Source organism: Nanorana parkeri, unplaced genomic scaffold (genome assembly GCF_000935625.1).
Source record: "Nanorana parkeri isolate BGI_ZX_2015 unplaced genomic scaffold, ASM93562v1 scaffold2730, whole genome shotgun sequence".
Classification (NCBI taxonomy): Eukaryota; Metazoa; Chordata; class Amphibia; order Anura; family Dicroglossidae; genus Nanorana; species Nanorana parkeri.
Window position 1 is genome coordinate 36,938 of NW_017308998.1, and position 17,568 is coordinate 54,505.

Genomic DNA, 17,568 nt, shown 5'->3' on the forward strand with positions numbered 1-17,568 from the left:
ATGCAGAGTTAGTGATCCCTGAATATCACCTCGTGTGAAGTCTTTAGAAGTTTTTCTAGCTTGTGAGGATTCTAGACGTAAATAGTCTTCAACAGGTGTAATAGCAAAGTCTTCTGTGTGGGTGTGTTTTTCTCAGTGGAAGCTGTCTGAGTGTAGCGCCGATGTAATGCGTCCTTCCTTAAAGGTTTTCCCCTCCTTATATTCATATTCTGACTTTAAAATAACTACTGGCTAATCTTATAAGGTCATATACTTTGAAGGTCTATTCTCACTACACATTGATGTAATGATGTTCTATACTCTCAATATGGCTTGACCAAACTACTAAGTCATGTAAATTTCTAAATGTCATACTTCAACCTAATGTACTCTCATGTTCTGACATTGTTCTCAGATTTCAAGGACAAAGCAAAAGCATGTCTGTCTATTCCAAAGTTCCATTCATACAATCATGAGGTCATATAAGTTGAATATATGGGCCCATTCTTTTATTTCTCTTAAGCCAAATAATATTTGAATCTAAGTATTTTTCAGAACCCCTGTCAGTTTTTGTTTTTTTTATTACTAGGTGACAAGCACCCTCTCTGCTTGTCTTGATGGCCATTGTCACCTAGACTAAACGTGAGAGAATATCCAAAATTGTGAACTGTTATCAGCACAATATGGTGGGGGACAACTGAGAGCCTTTACTTTGGAGAGATTTCCACTTACTTCTTTTTGTGTCTACAAGACTGGAAGTGAAAGCAAATTCCCCCAATGGGACAGATGGTAAGGAAATCTGACAGGGGTTTTAACCATTTGCGTCTCTATCCAAAAAGAATTTGGACTTTAAATAACCACTGTACTTAAAAACCCATTTCATGTGAAAAAATATTGCTTGCACACCTATGGAATAGTTATGTTTTCATGAAAAAACTATCCGGAACTAAAATAAAGACTGTAGTCCAAAAAACGAATGCATCTCTGTGAACTAACCCATTTGACATGAGGACATCTTGGTTAAAATGTTTTAATACTTTTTTTCTCTTCTAAATGACTGCTGCAGAGGGTATGGACTATTAAAGGTGATTATATAATCTTCATTAAAAAAGTGTCCAGTTAAATGAAAAACGTATGACTTTAACTACCTCCCGGCCGACCGTTGTGTATACACGGCCAGCCGGGAGCTTCTTGGATGTAACTGGGCGTCTATACACGTCCTGTTACTCCCGCCCACTCGGGCGCGCGCGAGTGCGAGATGCCCGTTATTTGAAAACAGGCAGCGATGCCCGTTAATATACAAGCAATAAGCTGGCTATAGAGCCGGCGGATCGCTTGTATGAGGTCCCGTGATGTGCGCCCCCCCCTCCGCGGCACCCCCCCTACCGCTGTCAAGCTAGGCTCCGCTGTGCCCGGTGCGAGTCCGGGACCAGCATACTGCCTCTGTCACAGGGGATCAGAGGGAGGTCGGTTCACAATCTCCTTCCGGTCCCCTCTCCGCTGTCAGAATGCGGAAGTGGTGTATATTACATCACTTCCGCATTCTCGTGTCACTCTCCAGCTTAAGATGCTGGAGAGAAGCTGATGAAGCAGATCTCTGCTTCATCAGCTTCTTCAGGGGGGTCCTAGGTGACATTAGGGGTCTTGGAGACCCCTCATGTCTCCATAAAGAGGACCTGTCACCTCTTTTGCTATCACATATAGGGGTTTCTTAGCCCCCTCTGTTATAGCAATAAAGTTAAGTGAAAAAAAAATAGGAAAAACATTTTAAGTTTCCCCCAAAAAATTTTTTTAAGTTACACATAAAAAAGAATGTTAAAAAAACAACATTTTTTTAAAAAGTCCCCACCCCTACATACACGCATGTAAACATGCGTCAGGTGCGCATACCTGCGAAAACGATTGCGCCCATTACGCTGCACATGTTACATATCGCCACGAACGTCGCAGTGAGAGCAATAATTTTAGGGTCATCAACCACTGATAACACTAAACTGATGAGCTGTAAAAGCTTTTAAAGTGTCGCCTATGGCCAATTTTGGGTATGGTATTTTTTTGCCATTTCGCGAGTGCGCACAATTTTTAAGCTTGACATGTTTGGTGTCTATTTACCTGACGTGACCCCGTCTTTTATATCTTACTAAAAAAGTGGGTAATATTAGTTGTTTTATAACATAATGTTAAAAAAAACGTTTTTTTCCCAAATATTCAGTCAGTTCTCCTGAATATAGTAAAAAATAAAAACCCCAGTGGTGATTAAATACCACCATAAGAAAGCTCTATCTGTCCCCAAAAAAATGGTATAAAATTCATTTCAGTACAGCGTTGCATGATGGAATAAATGTCAGTCAAAGTACCGCAGCGCTGAATACTGAAAAATGGCCTGGAAGGGGGTCTAAACACCTGTTCTACAAGCGGTTAATTATATAGCGTAAAAGCAATAGAATACAATGATATAGCAAAAATTAATAAATAGACAATTTAAAATATAGTTCAAAGTTAATGCAGAGTTAGTGATCCCTGAATATCACCTCGTGTGAAGTCTTTAGAAGTTTTTCTAGCTTGTGAGGATTCTAGACGTAAATAGTCTTCAACAGGTGTAATAGCAAAGTCTTCTGTGTGGGTGTGTTTTTCTCAGTGGAAGCTGTCTGAGTGTAGCGCCGATGTAATGCGTCCTTCCTTAAAGGTTTTCCCCTCCTTATATTCATATTCTGACTTTAAAATAACTACTGGCTAATCTTATAAGGTCATATACTTTGAAGGTCTATTCTCACTACACATTGATGTAATGATGTTCTATACTCTCAATATGGCTTGACCAAACTACTAAGTCATGTAAATTTCTAAATGTCATACTTCAACCTAATGTACTCTCATGTTCTGACATTGTTCTCAGATTTCAAGGACAAAGCAAAAGCATGTCTGTCTATTCCAAAGTTCCATTCATACAATCATGAGGTCATATAAGTTGAATATATGGGCCCATTCTTTTATTTCTCTTAAGCCAAATAATATTTGAATCTAAGTATTTTTCAGAACCCCTGTCAGTTTTTGTTTTTTTTATTACTAGGTGACAAGCACCCTCTCTGCTTGTCTTGATGGCCATTGTCACCTAGACTAAACGTGAGAGAATATCCAAAATTGTGAACTGTTATCAGCACAATATGGTGGGGGACAACTGAGAGCCTTTACTTTGGAGAGATTTCCACTTACTTCTTTTTGTGTCTACAAGACTGGAAGTGAAAGCAAATTCCCCCAATGGGACAGATGGTAAGGAAATCTGACAGGGGTTTTAACCATTTGCGTCTCTATCCAAAAAGAATTTGGACTTTAAATAACCACTGTACTTAAAAACCCATTTCATGTGAAAAAATATTGCTTGCACACCTATGGAATAGTTATGTTTTCATGAAAAAACTATCCGGAACTAAAATAAAGACTGTAGTCCAAAAAACGAATGCATCTCTGTGAACTAACCCATTTGACATGAGGACATCTTGGTTAAAATGTTTTAATACTTTTTTTCTCTTCTAAATGACTGCTGCAGAGGGTATGGACTATTACTTGATAGATCACTCCTAAAATAAGACTTATGCAGTAATATATGATACTGTACATATTACCCACTATTTTGGCTAGCATGTATGACATTGCTTTTGATTATTATTTTTTTAGCAAACAAAAATTTCAGTATTTTGTCCATATGGAAATATACAGATTAAACATGTAGCAAGGTACCAATCAGATTGCTATTAAAAATATAATCCAGCCACATAAACATTTTAAAAATATATAACAAAATACTCTAAAATGACTGTATAAATGGTTTTTCACCATGGGAAGTTTAATAAATATGTGTATCTAGAGAGAAGATGCCTGAGGTCCAGAAGGAGATTCAATATCATTTACAATTTAAAAAAGTATGATTGTGGGAAGCCTGTTTGAGTATGGAGAGCAAAAGTGAATATTTTATGTGTTAGACAGACGATATGCCATAGGGTAGCCACAAAGACTAGCAAATATGCACAAGGGAAAGCAACAGGGTTATAGGCATTCCTCAGATCCTGGCAAACTATGCAAAGACAGACATAGCTTAAGGAAGCTGCTGGAGGGGAAAGTCTATTATAATTTAAAGACGTGCTGGTTTCATGACACTAAGCCCTTGAATAAAAAAAAAAGAGAGAGTACCGACCATCCTACTGGGACTATGCCTTTCTATTTGTTACAATATATTTATGCACTGCTGTGTTTTCTGGTTCATATTACAGCTGTAATATCAACTGTACCTATTCAGCATTACAAACTGTGCAATATATCTATAGCCCTGAAAAAGTGTTCTTGTCTGCACATTTGGAGTTCTTGGCAACAAGGGTGCCCTTTATTTATGCATTTGGTTTAATAAATAAGCCCAAATGTGGGGTGGAAACGAATAATGTAACGTTAAGAATCTAAACAGCCGAGTCCAGTAGCCAACGGGCACTTGTAGGAAACCGGGGATCGTGCCTTCCTATTGGTAAGAACAGGGACAATGATAGACACACCAGCTAAAATCTTTAGGCTCACTGGCTACATGACTCCTAGCACATGTCCATTCCTGCCCTAAAATGTTTTGTTAAAGTTAACATGTCACAAACCCATGCAATTCAAACCATATGATGAAAAAAGTAATACACTAAGCTCCAGAAGTACAAGAAAAGCCAAGATTGCATTTAAATTGAGCTTCCTATAGCTCTGGATTAGGGATGAGTTCCTGGTTCAACATTTTGAACCAATTTTGGCATTGGTTTACGTCCTCCTGGCATCCCATGCCTTTTGTTTGGCAATAGCTTGCTTATTAAAGGAGAACTATGGGGTTAAGTCTTTTCCCCATAGTTCTCCTTAGGGTAACGGGAGGACACAAACTAGCGTCCTCCCGTCACCCTAAGCTCAGTATACCGCGAGCTGTAGCTCGCGAAGTTTCAAAAAGCTGTTTGAGTCCAGGCAGATTTGCTTATTTTTTTAACTCTGGATCTACTCATCATTTTGATCTGCAAATTTCACTGAAGGGGACGTCTGCTAATACATTTCTCCTCATCTGTTCTGAATTGTGGTGGTTTTGTGACAGTATTCAGAAATGTTCTTGCAGTTACAGGAAATTGGTTAATTCTTCCAATATTCACATTTAAAGGGTTTATGTTTCTCTGGGGCTTCACTATACTTGAATTTCATGGTCCGCCCACCTGTCACAACCATTAAAAGGAAGGGAGGTGGTCACTTTACCGGTTGGAATTCTCATCTATGTTGCATGACAATGAAACTGGAAGAGTGAAACTTCATAGGGGTCAAAACCAGTAAATAGCATAAGAAGATCTAGTCTCTGAGAGATGTGCAATATGCAGCCAGAGAATGTTTGACACCCATATATATTGTGTGATTTTGGAATTTGATCAGGAAAGACATATTCACCCATTCAATTATTGGTATCAACAAAGTGCAATGTTTTGTGTTAAGGTAAATGTCTACTTGGCCGGTGGGTGGAATTCTCTCAGGTAATAGAAAAGATGTGTGTTTGGTATTAAATTGGAGCAAATCGGTGAGTGGGAGTTCAACACAGATAGGCTGATGTTATTGCTCGCCATGCAGACAAGGTTATTGCTGTGTGGGATGGCACAGTGCATGTGTAGGAGACACATAAATTATAAATGAGTGTGTGTGTAGCCTGTGTTTGTCACTAGAAGCAAAACAATGTCAACAGCAACTCAGTGTCAGTTAAGCGATTTTAAGAAAAACGCCACTATTGGTAAAATGTGATACAGCGTGTATTATTACTACACAGAGCATTTTGTAATTTTATGTTATTAAAAATCACCCCTTTATGTTGTTCTGCAACCAACTATGAATCTCCATGTCTGGCAAACATTCAAGAGTTTAAAAAGAGCCATGAAAACCAAGGTGACCCCAGAGGCATTATTAACATGCCCTGCTTGTGTCACTGGCTCACTGCTTTCCCAGAATTCTGAACAGAGCTTGAAGTAATATTGTATGTGTTGTAAGGTTTCCTGTAGTGCCCTAGTGCCCAAACTGTGGTCCTTTGGGACTTACTGTGTGGCCCTCAGGCCCCCTAATCTGACTTTCTCCTACAGCATATCCCCAATCTACAACCACACCTGCAATATGATATGATCATCTTCTAAAGCAGTGGTTCTCAACCTGTGTAACCTCAGGACCCACATTGGACCTTGGTCATTAGGTTGAGACCCAAGTTACACTGCAATGGAACTCACGGCATTGCAGTACTGTGCTTTCCAGTGCGGACAATTGAACTGTGGGCTGGAGGTGCGTTTGGGGTGCCATTCAAATGAATGGCGAGGCAACGCACCTCCCACACCAGAATGCGTAGTAGGTGACATTAAACTCAGAAGTTAAACTTTAAAAATGCATTCAGGTACCTTATCTATTAACAACATTTACAGTACCTTATTAGTGCATCACTCTGCTGCAGATCCTCAAATCATCTCTGAATTAATGCTGGCACTGCCCTTCCTTCTGGGTGGTGGTTACTTTTGTTCCCCATGGTCCCTGTGTGTGCTGTAAAGTAGCGAACACTCCAAGCTCACTCCTGTGATGGACTACAATCTCACATTTAGTATCCAAATTTGTATTGAGATTGTAGTCCATCACAGGAGCAAGCTTGCAGCGATGGCTACTTTACAACACACACAGGAATCATAGGGAACAAAAGTAGCCACCCTCCAGAAGGAAGGACAGTGTCAGCACCAATTCAGAGATGATATGAGGATCTACAGCCGAGTGATACACAAATAAGATACATTTTTGTTAATAGTTGAGGTACTTGAATGCATTTTTAAGGTTCAACTTCTGAGTTTACCGTCACTTTAAGCCTGCCTTGTGATTCATGCACATCGACCATATTGCATAGCCAGGAAGATGATAGCACTGTTTCATGGGTCACCTCTATGGCTTCTGGTGCCACATTTCTGACTGATTGAATTGCTGACTTACTGTTAATAGAGATATATTACATTGCAAGCTCCTTCAAGTGCAGGAACTGAAGTGAATGGTTTATATGATCTGTAGAATGTGCTGAATCTTGGTCCTCCCTTGATTGTAAAAATACCAATTAACATTTTTCACATTAACTTGTGATTGTAAAAGTTATTGTATTTTTATATAGGTTTTGTAAGTACTAATCAAATAAGATTAAAAAGAAAACATATACTAAAAGAAAGGTTTATGCTGTCAGTGGGGGCTTTCGTAAAATGCTAGTTACCTTGCCAGCTATTGCTCCATCAATTTCTGACCTGGAACAAGCAAACTGCAAGTGAAATTAAGGCAACGTCACAACCCCTTACCTCCAACACGTATTACTATTATAGGTATAAGTGTTGTACCTATTAGATCAGCAGACTGCCCAGACAATTAGCATTTTCATGAGAAGTCAGCAACAGTATCATATGTATTTCTATGAATATTTTTCTTTAAAAAGACCAGACTCCACCAGAGAAAAAAATTGTTCCTTAAAAAAAATTTCTGTGGCTGCTATAGGAAATTAAAGATCAAAGGAATTTCCAGGGAGCAATAATGTTTCAATTAATAATAAAGCTGCCCCTCAGGCTGCCCTCCACTTCCACCCCTACCCACTGATCACTTGCATAAGTAACAAAAACCAAATGCTCCTTCACGCACCTAAATCCATGGTCACATGGTGTCCCGAGTCTTCTCCCTCCTTATGAGAACAGAAGGTGGGGTCTTTCTTCCGGTGTCCGCGTAATTGCCTGCATGTTAGTGACACTTATTACTGACTGTCTAGTGGCAGGGTCCTCTATGGATCAACAAGGGCTAGCCAGCATGGGTACTACTGCAAGTTTGACCATTAGTCCACAGCACCCATTAAGGGCACCAGGGAGGGACGTGGACCTAGGTGAGTCGGAAGGTTAAAAAAAGTGAGTGGGAGGGAAAGGTGGTAGGGGGTTTAAATTTCACCCAGAGATAGGATTTAACATTTGCCTTCACCAGGGACAGTTGTTATTTATGAAGTGAAGTACAGCTAGAAAAATTAGCACATGTAATACCCAGTAGGGTGTGAATGCAGAGTGTGTCATCAGATAACTAGTAATGTAAATATCTGACAGGTTTGTTGGAGGTCTGGATTGGTGCTTGTCAGAACATAGTAACATAGTAGGTAAGGTTGAATAAAGACACAGGGCAATTTAGTTCAACCTATCTATATGTGTGTATGTATGTATTTATGTATGTACATACATAGAACAGCTACGTATTCTTCCTCCTATAGTTTTACCATAATTCGGACCTTCTATATCTTCTTTAAATTGTTGATCTCATCTGCTTTTTCACCTCTGATCCCTCTAATGTATTGAAATATTTGTGATGTAAAGGCAGTAATGGCTAAATGATTTTACTGCAGTGCTCCCCAGGGCACATCAGCACCTCCACAAAGTCTACTGTCAGCACAGCCATGACAACATCATTTGTTGCAGCTGACACCACTGCTGTAGAGAGAGGTAGCCAGGAGATGAAAACACTCTACATTTATAAACATGTATTCATTGGGTGCACAGTGTGCATCAGTTGTAAATAACAAAGCAGATTTTCATGTTTCATTACTCATCAGAAAGATTTGTGACCATTTCATTTTGGTGACTGGTCTTGACACAATATCCTGCAGTTTAGTGACAATGTACAAACATTAGGTTATTAGATTAACCAACTGCACTGATGTGTAACAAATAGGTTCCGACATATAACAAACATCTCAATTATTATTGTTCCCATGTCTTCATATACCTAAGTGACCTCCAGTCAAAATTGACAATTAAACCTTGAAATGCATTCAGAAAACACCGCCTATCCTCTTAGTATTTCAACTTTTCCTCCAGACATTGCTGTAGTGGACCAGTCTGCCCCTCCCCCGCCCCCTCTGCAAACACCAGTCTACCCCTGTCTTTCCCCCACTGTAGTGTACCAGTCTACCCATCCCTCCACTGTAGTGCACTAGTCTACCCCTCCCACTCCCCAACTGTAATGCACCAGCCTACCCCTCTCTCACAAACTATAGTGCACCAGTTTACCACTCCCTCTTCCCCACTGTACTGCACCAGTCTACCCCTCCCTTTCCCCCACTGTAGTGTATCAGTCTACCCATCGCCCCACTGTAGTGTAACACTCTACCCCTCCCTCTTCCCAATTGCAGTACACCATCTACCCCTCCCTCTCCCCCACTTTAGTGCACCAGTCTACCCCCTTTCCCCCCTGTACTGTACTAATCTACCCCTCCCTCTGCTCTACTGTAGGGCACCAGTCTACCCCTCGTTCTCCCCTAATTTAGTGCATCAGTCTACCCCTCATTTCCCCCCCACTGTATAGCATCCCTCCTTTGACGCTAATCTCCTGCTTGTGATGCAGGAGAGCTGTTCTATACACATACACTACAAACTCAATACTCTAAAACCAAAAGATTTTCAAGTTGCATTGCTCATCAGAAAGATTTGTGACCATTTCATTTTGGTGACTGGTCTTGACACAATATCCTGCAGTTTAGTGACAATGTACAAACATTAGGTTATTAGATTAACCAACTGCACTGATGTGTAACAAATAGGTTGTGACACATAACAACATCTCAATTACTATTATTCCCATGTCTTTTCTCATACCTAAATGACCGCCAGTCAAAATTGAGAATTAAACCTTGAAATGCATTCAGAAAAAAATTGCCTATCCTGTCAGTATTTCAGCTTTTCATCCAGACATTGCTGTAGTGCACCAGTCTACCCCCTCCCCCCCCCCCCTACTATAGTACACCAGTCTACCCCCTCCCCGACTGCAGTGCACCAGTCTCCCCCCTCGCCTCCACTCTAGTCTACCCCCTCGCCTCCACTCTAGTCTACCAGTTTACCACTCCCTCTTCCAAACTGTACTGCACCAGTCTACCCCTGTCTTTCCCCCACTGTAGTGTACCAGTCTACCCATCCCTCCACTGTAGTGCACTAGTCTACCCCTCCCTCTCCCCACTGTAGTGCACCAGTCTACCCCTCTTTCCGCACTGTAGTGCACCAGTCTACCCCTCCTCTCCCCCACTGTAGTGCACCTGTCCACCCCTTCTTCTCAACCACTGTTGTGCACCAGTCTACCCCTCCCTCTTCCCCATTGTAGTTCACCAGTCTACCCCTCCCTCTTCCCTACTATAGCCCACCAGTCTACTCCTCCCTCTCCCTAACTGTAGTATACCAGTCTACCCCTCCCTCTTCCCCATTGTAGTTCACCAGTCAACCCCTCCCCCCACTTTAGTGCAACAGTCTACCGCCCTCTCCCTCACTGTAGTATACCAATCTACCCCTCCCTCTTTTCCCTTCTGTAGTGCACCAGTCTACCCCTCATTCCTCCCACTGTATAGAATCAGTCTCCCTCCCTTTGACGGTAATCTCCTGCTTGTGATGCAGGAGAGCTGTTCCATAAACATACAGTGCAAACTCTAAAACCAAACGCTTGAAGTAAAAAATGCCTGCAATAAGAAATTTCTCAGTTCCACAAACCTGATTCCATCCCGCCTTATAAGTTTGTATGTGACTGCTGGTACAGGAAGAAGCATGAGTAAGGCCCCATGAATTACATTCCCAGTGACACTGTGAAGTGCCTCTTAGATTGCACAGAACACAATAAACAGCAAACTAACTGAAATTTCTGCATTTAGTACAGATGGGCAATGGGCAAGAAAATAGTATACAATATGCAACCAACAAATGGCCAATCCTGACTATACTCAGACAATGACAACAGGAGTGACAGTAACTGAAGCACAGTCTATCTTCCATTCTTCCTCCTACACCTTTCTTTACCTGTCCACCTCTCTTTCTGTCCAGACAGACCAGGAAGTCTCTCCAAGTCTCCAGGAAGCTGCACACAGAAATTCCCATTACCCGATGGTTACACATGTCCTCATTGGCCTAAAAGGATTGCTGGAGAAGAAAAGAGACAACCTACATTTCTTCCTACCCTCTGCTCTTCAGTGCTGGCTGGCTACTACAGCCATTGGCTGACAGGTTTGATGACAATGAAGTATCTACTCTTGTCACCCTAACAGTGGCAAAGTTAGATGGAATGCCTGTTAGCCTGATAATCAGACTGATTAGCCGGGGTGTCCAGGAGAAAGCCGGGGTGATTCAATGAGGACACTTTCTCCAGTGACTACTAACAGTAGCACAGTGGCTTAGTGCTTAGCACATGTTCCTTGCAGCACCGAGGTCCCTGTTTTGAATCCAGATTTGGCATTGGCACTATCTGCAAGGAGTGTACATATTCTGCCTGTGCATACATGGGTTTCCTCCCACACTCTAAAGACATGCTGGTAGGTTAATTGATTCCTGCCTATATTGGCTCTAGCATGTATGAACCTGAAATAGGGACCATAGATTGTAAGACCCTTGAGAGCAGTATTTAATGTGAAGTGCTGCACGGCGCTATATAAATACATGCAATGGGAAAGAATTAAAAACAGGTGATTTACCCCGCTTTGGAGATGTTTCCTTCCACTTCCTGTTGGGTCTACAGTGCAGAAAGTTAAAGAAACTCTCTCAAATGGGACACATATGGCTATAAAAAAACTGACGGGTGTTTTAACAATTCTCTTTGACATATTAAAATTCATTAAATAATTAATAGCAGGTTCTTCCAACATGATGATGTTTGCAACAAGCATATATAATCTTGTCCGTCCCTGGAATATTTTGATGCAATTGTAGATGAACTATACAATTCCTTTCTGGAAGAAAATTCATTATGCAACTTAAATGGAGAAAAGGGTAGCCACAGTGAAGACCTATGGCCCAGTTCAGGTAAGTGGGGACTCGGGGGCTGGTTTATATTTGTTTCTACATATACTGTATATTTTTAAATATATGGAATAATCTCATGTTGTACAACATTTGTATTTGGCATACTGTATGGCTAACGAATTTGGTATAGTTGCCAACAGTATTTCTCACATCCTGTTCTGCAATGGTTTATCTGCAAGATATCTGCAGTTCGCTCAGATCTACGGATAGGAACAGGAGAGTTCTGTTGCCATAGCAACTCAAGCATAACCTTGTTCCAGCACCACCTGTTCTGCAGAAGTCTGGAGACGGTTGCATGCTCCGTGCAGTGTCTAAATGAACATTCCAGTTCTTACCCTGCTGCAATTCATAAGAAAAAAGCCTTTGGGGATAGACTGGCCATCAAACTGGCAGTTATTTGAATGAATTCACAATAGAACTATTCTGCTAAGAGAACCAAGTGAATGTTTAAAGATATAAAATACATCAGTGTTCACTACTCAACATAAATTAAACAGATTTGCTGTGATATGCTAATGAAAACAACTATTTGTTAAAAATAACACAAGTTTGCATTCAGACCCAAAACTGTTGGCTTTCAAGTTCACTTAAAGTTAAAATCCAGGCACAAAACCATTAATTGCAAGAATATAAATCCCCTTGGTATGCACAAAATAACTTTGCAATCACATTTTTTACAAACAGAGCTGTGGGAGGGACCCAACAGACCCCACCAACTACAGGCTGCCTCCAGGAAATGACAGGAGGGGGCAGAAACAAGACCAGTCACCCTGAAGAAGGAGAGAGAGCAGCTGTGACCGGTCATTTTTAAAGGAAGTTCATGTACGGGGGAAATGTTTCACACTGGATTTCTGCACAGATCTGGGGGAAATACACAAAACACACCAAGAGTCAAATAAGAATACACATGCCTCTTGTATTTAGTCAGTGGTTGCTTATCCTGCAATTCAGCTTTAATAACATAATGGCTGCATTCTTCAAATACTCTTAACTGTCTCCGGGCCGGCCGTAGTAAAAAAACGGCCGGCCAGGAGCTCTCTCGATCTGAGCGGGCGTCTCTAGACGTCCGCTCAGACACGCCCCCTTGCGAGGCCAGGAAGGGGGTCTAAACACCTGGTCTTGAAGTGGTTAAAGTGGACCTTTAACCCCTTTGACTAAAAATCACATCAGCATACAGCTCTGCATGCTGATATGAAATAATCTTACATTCATTAGTTAAACAAACATGTTTTCATTTTACTTACAATAAATTTTTTCCACTTCCTGGCCCACTTTGGCATGAATGATGTAATGTGCCCAAGCATTGCATCCTGGGAGGGTTACATCAGCAAAGCATTGCTGGGAAATCTCATTGTCAATCCCCTGAGATAATGTGCATGGTCACATGTCCTAGTCACATGTGCCAGAGTTCCAGGAAGTGAAGGGAAATCTAGTAACCTGCTCTTAGTTAAAAAGGCCACTGTAGGAAGACTGGGGAAGATAGAAAAATAGGGTATGCAAAATATAAAAAGCCTGCGATTATCTAGAAGTATCTGTTTGCAGATTGTCATTCATGTGTGAATAATGGGTACCAGCATATTGACTTATATATATTAGCGGGAAAAGCAGTTTTACAACTCGCTGGTACTGCAACTCAGAGCGGAACAACCTACCCAGGCTTCCTCATTCAACTTGGAATATACCTACCTAATTATTGGTTCAGGCCACAGGATAAGTTGTCTCAATATGTGCTGTCTTACAGCAAACAATGAAAACTGTCCTTTGGGGAATGAATGTTTAAAATTATTTGCTGATATGAGAAAATAATTCCTTATTCAGACAGTTTGATTGATAAGTGCAAGGGAGTGCAAGGAGTTCATTTTATTAAAAAGAAACATACATATTACATATAATTATAAATATTCATTTTCAGTGAATAAACTATAATAAACTAATCATCCTATCAAAGCACTGAAGACAATGACAATCCCTTATTCCAAATGGGCAAAAAGTGAATCTCAAAGAGAATCCACTATTCTAAGGCTGGAAGCTGCAGAGAACAGAAATGTATACCTACATGGAATCCAGCCCAGTGCAGGAAGGACTGAATGTCCCGTGTGCTTAATTTGTGAACTATTTGTAATTGAAGCGAAACTCCGGTTTCTCAGCAGGGGGTATGAAAATTCTGGGAAACCCTTCTATAAACAGCACTATTGCCATGGTTGCAGAGAGAGGAAATTGTATTTTTTGTCAGTTTTGGGAGAGCACATTTGGCAGCAGACTGAAATTGAAAAGTCATTGATAAGCCAGCACATGTAATAAACTGAATGTCCACTATTATATTGTTAAAATTACAACATTACCAGTCAAGGATAGTTATTCCCTATCTCTTGCCTGAGCTCAGGACTGATAGGATTCCCTATCTCTTGCCTGAGCTCAGGACTGATAAGAACTTATCGCTGGGATGCTGCCACAGGGGAAGAACTCATAAAACTGACAGAAAACAGTTTGAATTCTGTAGGATAAATCTGATTAAACAATTTCATATGTAATGAAAAGAGATTCTCATTCCTATCCCTGACAGGGTGAATCAATACCTCCTGAATGTAATTTAGGTAGCAGAACAGCATTGCTCATGTAAAAGCAAATGTCTTCCAATTAAAGTGAATCTGAAGCCATTTGCTGTTTGTCTATTAGGGTGGTTCACCCTCTCTATTTGTCCTGGTGACTGAAAGTGAACGAAAATGCCACATTTCGGGTTATCACCAGAACAGGAATAGATGGTAAATCTTTCAATGGGGGCACTAGTTCTGGTGATCCTGCTGCCCACTTTGGAGGGCTCTCCTCTCATTTCCTGGTGTGGCTGTTAAACACAGATTGCAAAAAAAAAAGTTGAGAGGGGTTGTAACCCTCCATTACTCTATCCAAAACTAAAAAAAAAAAGTTTTGGTTTCAGTTCTAGTTTAAAGAAGAAACAAAAAATACATAAGATATTTCCATAACATAAAATGCTGTTGTGTGCCCAGAGATACCAAGAATCTACTCCAGTCTTCACACCAATAAGAGTAAGTCAAGAAAGCAAAACTGCCGGGTGACTTAATTTTAAAACAATGTACATCAAAGTCTAATAACATCTTTTTCATATCATATGTCTCTAAACAGATCTGTTAGTAGAACAAAAAGGTTTTTACATATGTATTCTTTTCCTTTCCTGTTTAGACTAGAACTCATAAAAGTAAAGTCTATAAAAGTAAAAAGGAAAGAAGAAAATATAAAAACACCTACCTCATACCTTATGTCAACTCTACGGCTTTCAGTTTGGATAAGATCAAAGTTGAACCTTTGCCAAGTGGCCTTTTGCATGTGGTAGACAGAGGAAGACTAACAGAGAATTACATAATTTCCATGTCTTCAATAAACAAATAAGTGTTGATAGTAAAATATACAGAGCCATCATTTGTATGCTTTAAATAAACTAATCTTATTCGTAACATGTATGTATTAACAGCTGAGATACTTGGCTACAAGTCCGTGATGCTACATCACCAGCAAATGGAGGGGGATCTTCCCCAAGTATCACTTTATTTTAATTCAACATAAAATTAGCAAAAACAGCTTACACGTTTCAGCCCAACCCTAGGCCTTAATCATAGCTAATATACACATCCACATGTACTCTCTTATATACTCCCAACCTCCACCTACTATTTGGAGGTTGGGAGTATATAAGATTGTATATATGGATTTGTATATTAGCTATGACTAAAGCGCATGGTTTTTGATGTTTTTTAGTCGAAATAAAATAAAGTGATCCTTGGAGAAGATCCCTGTCCATGTGTCGTTTTTTAAGCATTATGGACCGATAAGGTAGAGCAGAAGGCTTTGGCCTCACAGAGGATGCCCTATCTCCTGCCTGAGCTCAGGACTGACAAGAACTTATCCCTGGGATGCTGCCACAAAGGGAAGAACTCATAAAACTGACAGAAAACAGTTTGAATTCTGTAGGATAAATCTGATTAAACAATTGCAATGTAATGAATAGAAAAGAGATTCTCATCCCTATCCCTGACAGGGTGAATCAATACCTCCTGAATTTTGCTGTGCACTGGGGTCCCCGCAGACATGCAGATTGGACAAGAGAAGTTCTGATCTGGTTTGAAAATAGAACTTCATACTTTGCTACAAGTGCTCTGTAACATAGCAACTAGATTCAGTACATTGCCATTGTGATGGTAAACATTGTTAATTTGTGAGACATCCTTCGCATCATTCCGTTATCAAATATATTTTGTTCAGCTCTACTTACAGGTAAAATAAAAGCATGTAAGATAAAATTCAACTGCCAAAAACAAAAATGTATTGCACTGCGAAGCTAACCCAATGCACTGCACTATGTGCCAAGATGGTCTCTGTACGCAGGATACACATCTTCAGTCATTGTCCTTGTGGTGCCCTGGCCCCTAAAGCCCCCCCCCCCCTGCGTGACCACATGCAGCTTTAGAAAGCTTGATTGAAGACATCATGAAGTTAAGACTAAACTATATCATTTCTCTTAGGAGAGGGAGACACCAGTCATCTAAGGGCATTAGCAAAAAACTGAGGATCCCCTGCTGTGGGAGGGGTTATATGGGGTCCTGCAGCTCTAGCCAGTGTCCAATCACCTAAAGGTACTGCTATATTACAAGTTGTCTTTGAATCTGCCTGTGTCCTGTACTGTATGATCAAGAAATAATATGGTTCCAGGTTATACCATACACAGGATATAGTTTATCTGTAAAAAAAATAAATCAAGGCAGCTGGACTTGCTGTAGTTTCCTTGAAGATGTTTCACTGGTCATCTGACTAGCTTTATCATTTCAGAATTCTGAATTGAGAAAGTTAGTTGGATGACCAGTGAAACGTCTTCAAGAAAAATACAGCAAGTCCAGTTGTCTTGACTTATTTTCTACAGATAGTAACAATTTAAGGAACTTTATTTTTTGTTGTTTTTAATGTACCGTTCTCGTTGTTTCTGCTATTTTTTCCAGTCTGTATTTTTAGTTTTTTACATATGTCATATATTCTCATAATTGTCTTTGGCAGTTATATTGCCATAAACTGTTTTGTAGTTATTTACATCTGGAAAGAATTCAATCTTTCATTGTAATTCAGATCCATTCTACCACCCAGCGTTATTTTAAAGCGTTAATAATCAGTTAAAGACTCCAGAAAGATCCATGATTTGCAGTTGGAAAAAAAAGATTTTCCTAAAAATAAATCTATAAATACTCTCAAGGCATCAAATACATGATTCCCGTATAAATCTGTAGCTGAACATGTTGTTTTACATTGACAGACTGTCTTGTAATACATTTGTCACGGCTAGATGGCAGCAAAGCACCTTTTTGAAACATTGTAACTACATTAATCTAATCAACACCCTCTGTGATGCCATGATCAGAAGGAAGCATAGAACATAACGCATGACACTAGCACAATAGTAAAACGTACAAAACTACAAGCAAGAAGGCTTATTTAATAAGGTTTCTAGAAAAACAGAAATAAAGTCGCTCACAGAGACATTTCGGATGACCTTTATATAGTAAGATCAGTAAAAAAAAAACTATTTCCCTTTTCCCATTATTATTACTCTTTGCACTGTAATACTGAATGCCTCTAGGTTAACTGTACATATGCATATATTACATTATTAAAACAGCAGAAATATGATTCAGTACTAATAAAAACACATGTGCCCATTCAAGCTAATGACAGGGTG

General features: G+C 40.1%; 1 long non-coding RNA gene across 1 annotated transcript; it reads left to right on the forward strand.

Moving 5' to 3' along the window:
• The first annotated feature begins 233 nt into the window (after positions 1-233).
• On the forward strand, positions 234-6,252 carry LOC108802217. Its single transcript, XR_001942206.1, has 3 exons — positions 234-244; positions 2,557-2,558; positions 6,158-6,252. It is a non-coding gene; the product is annotated as an uncharacterized LOC108802217 (long non-coding RNA).
• The last annotated feature ends 11,316 nt before the right edge of the window (positions 6,253-17,568 follow it).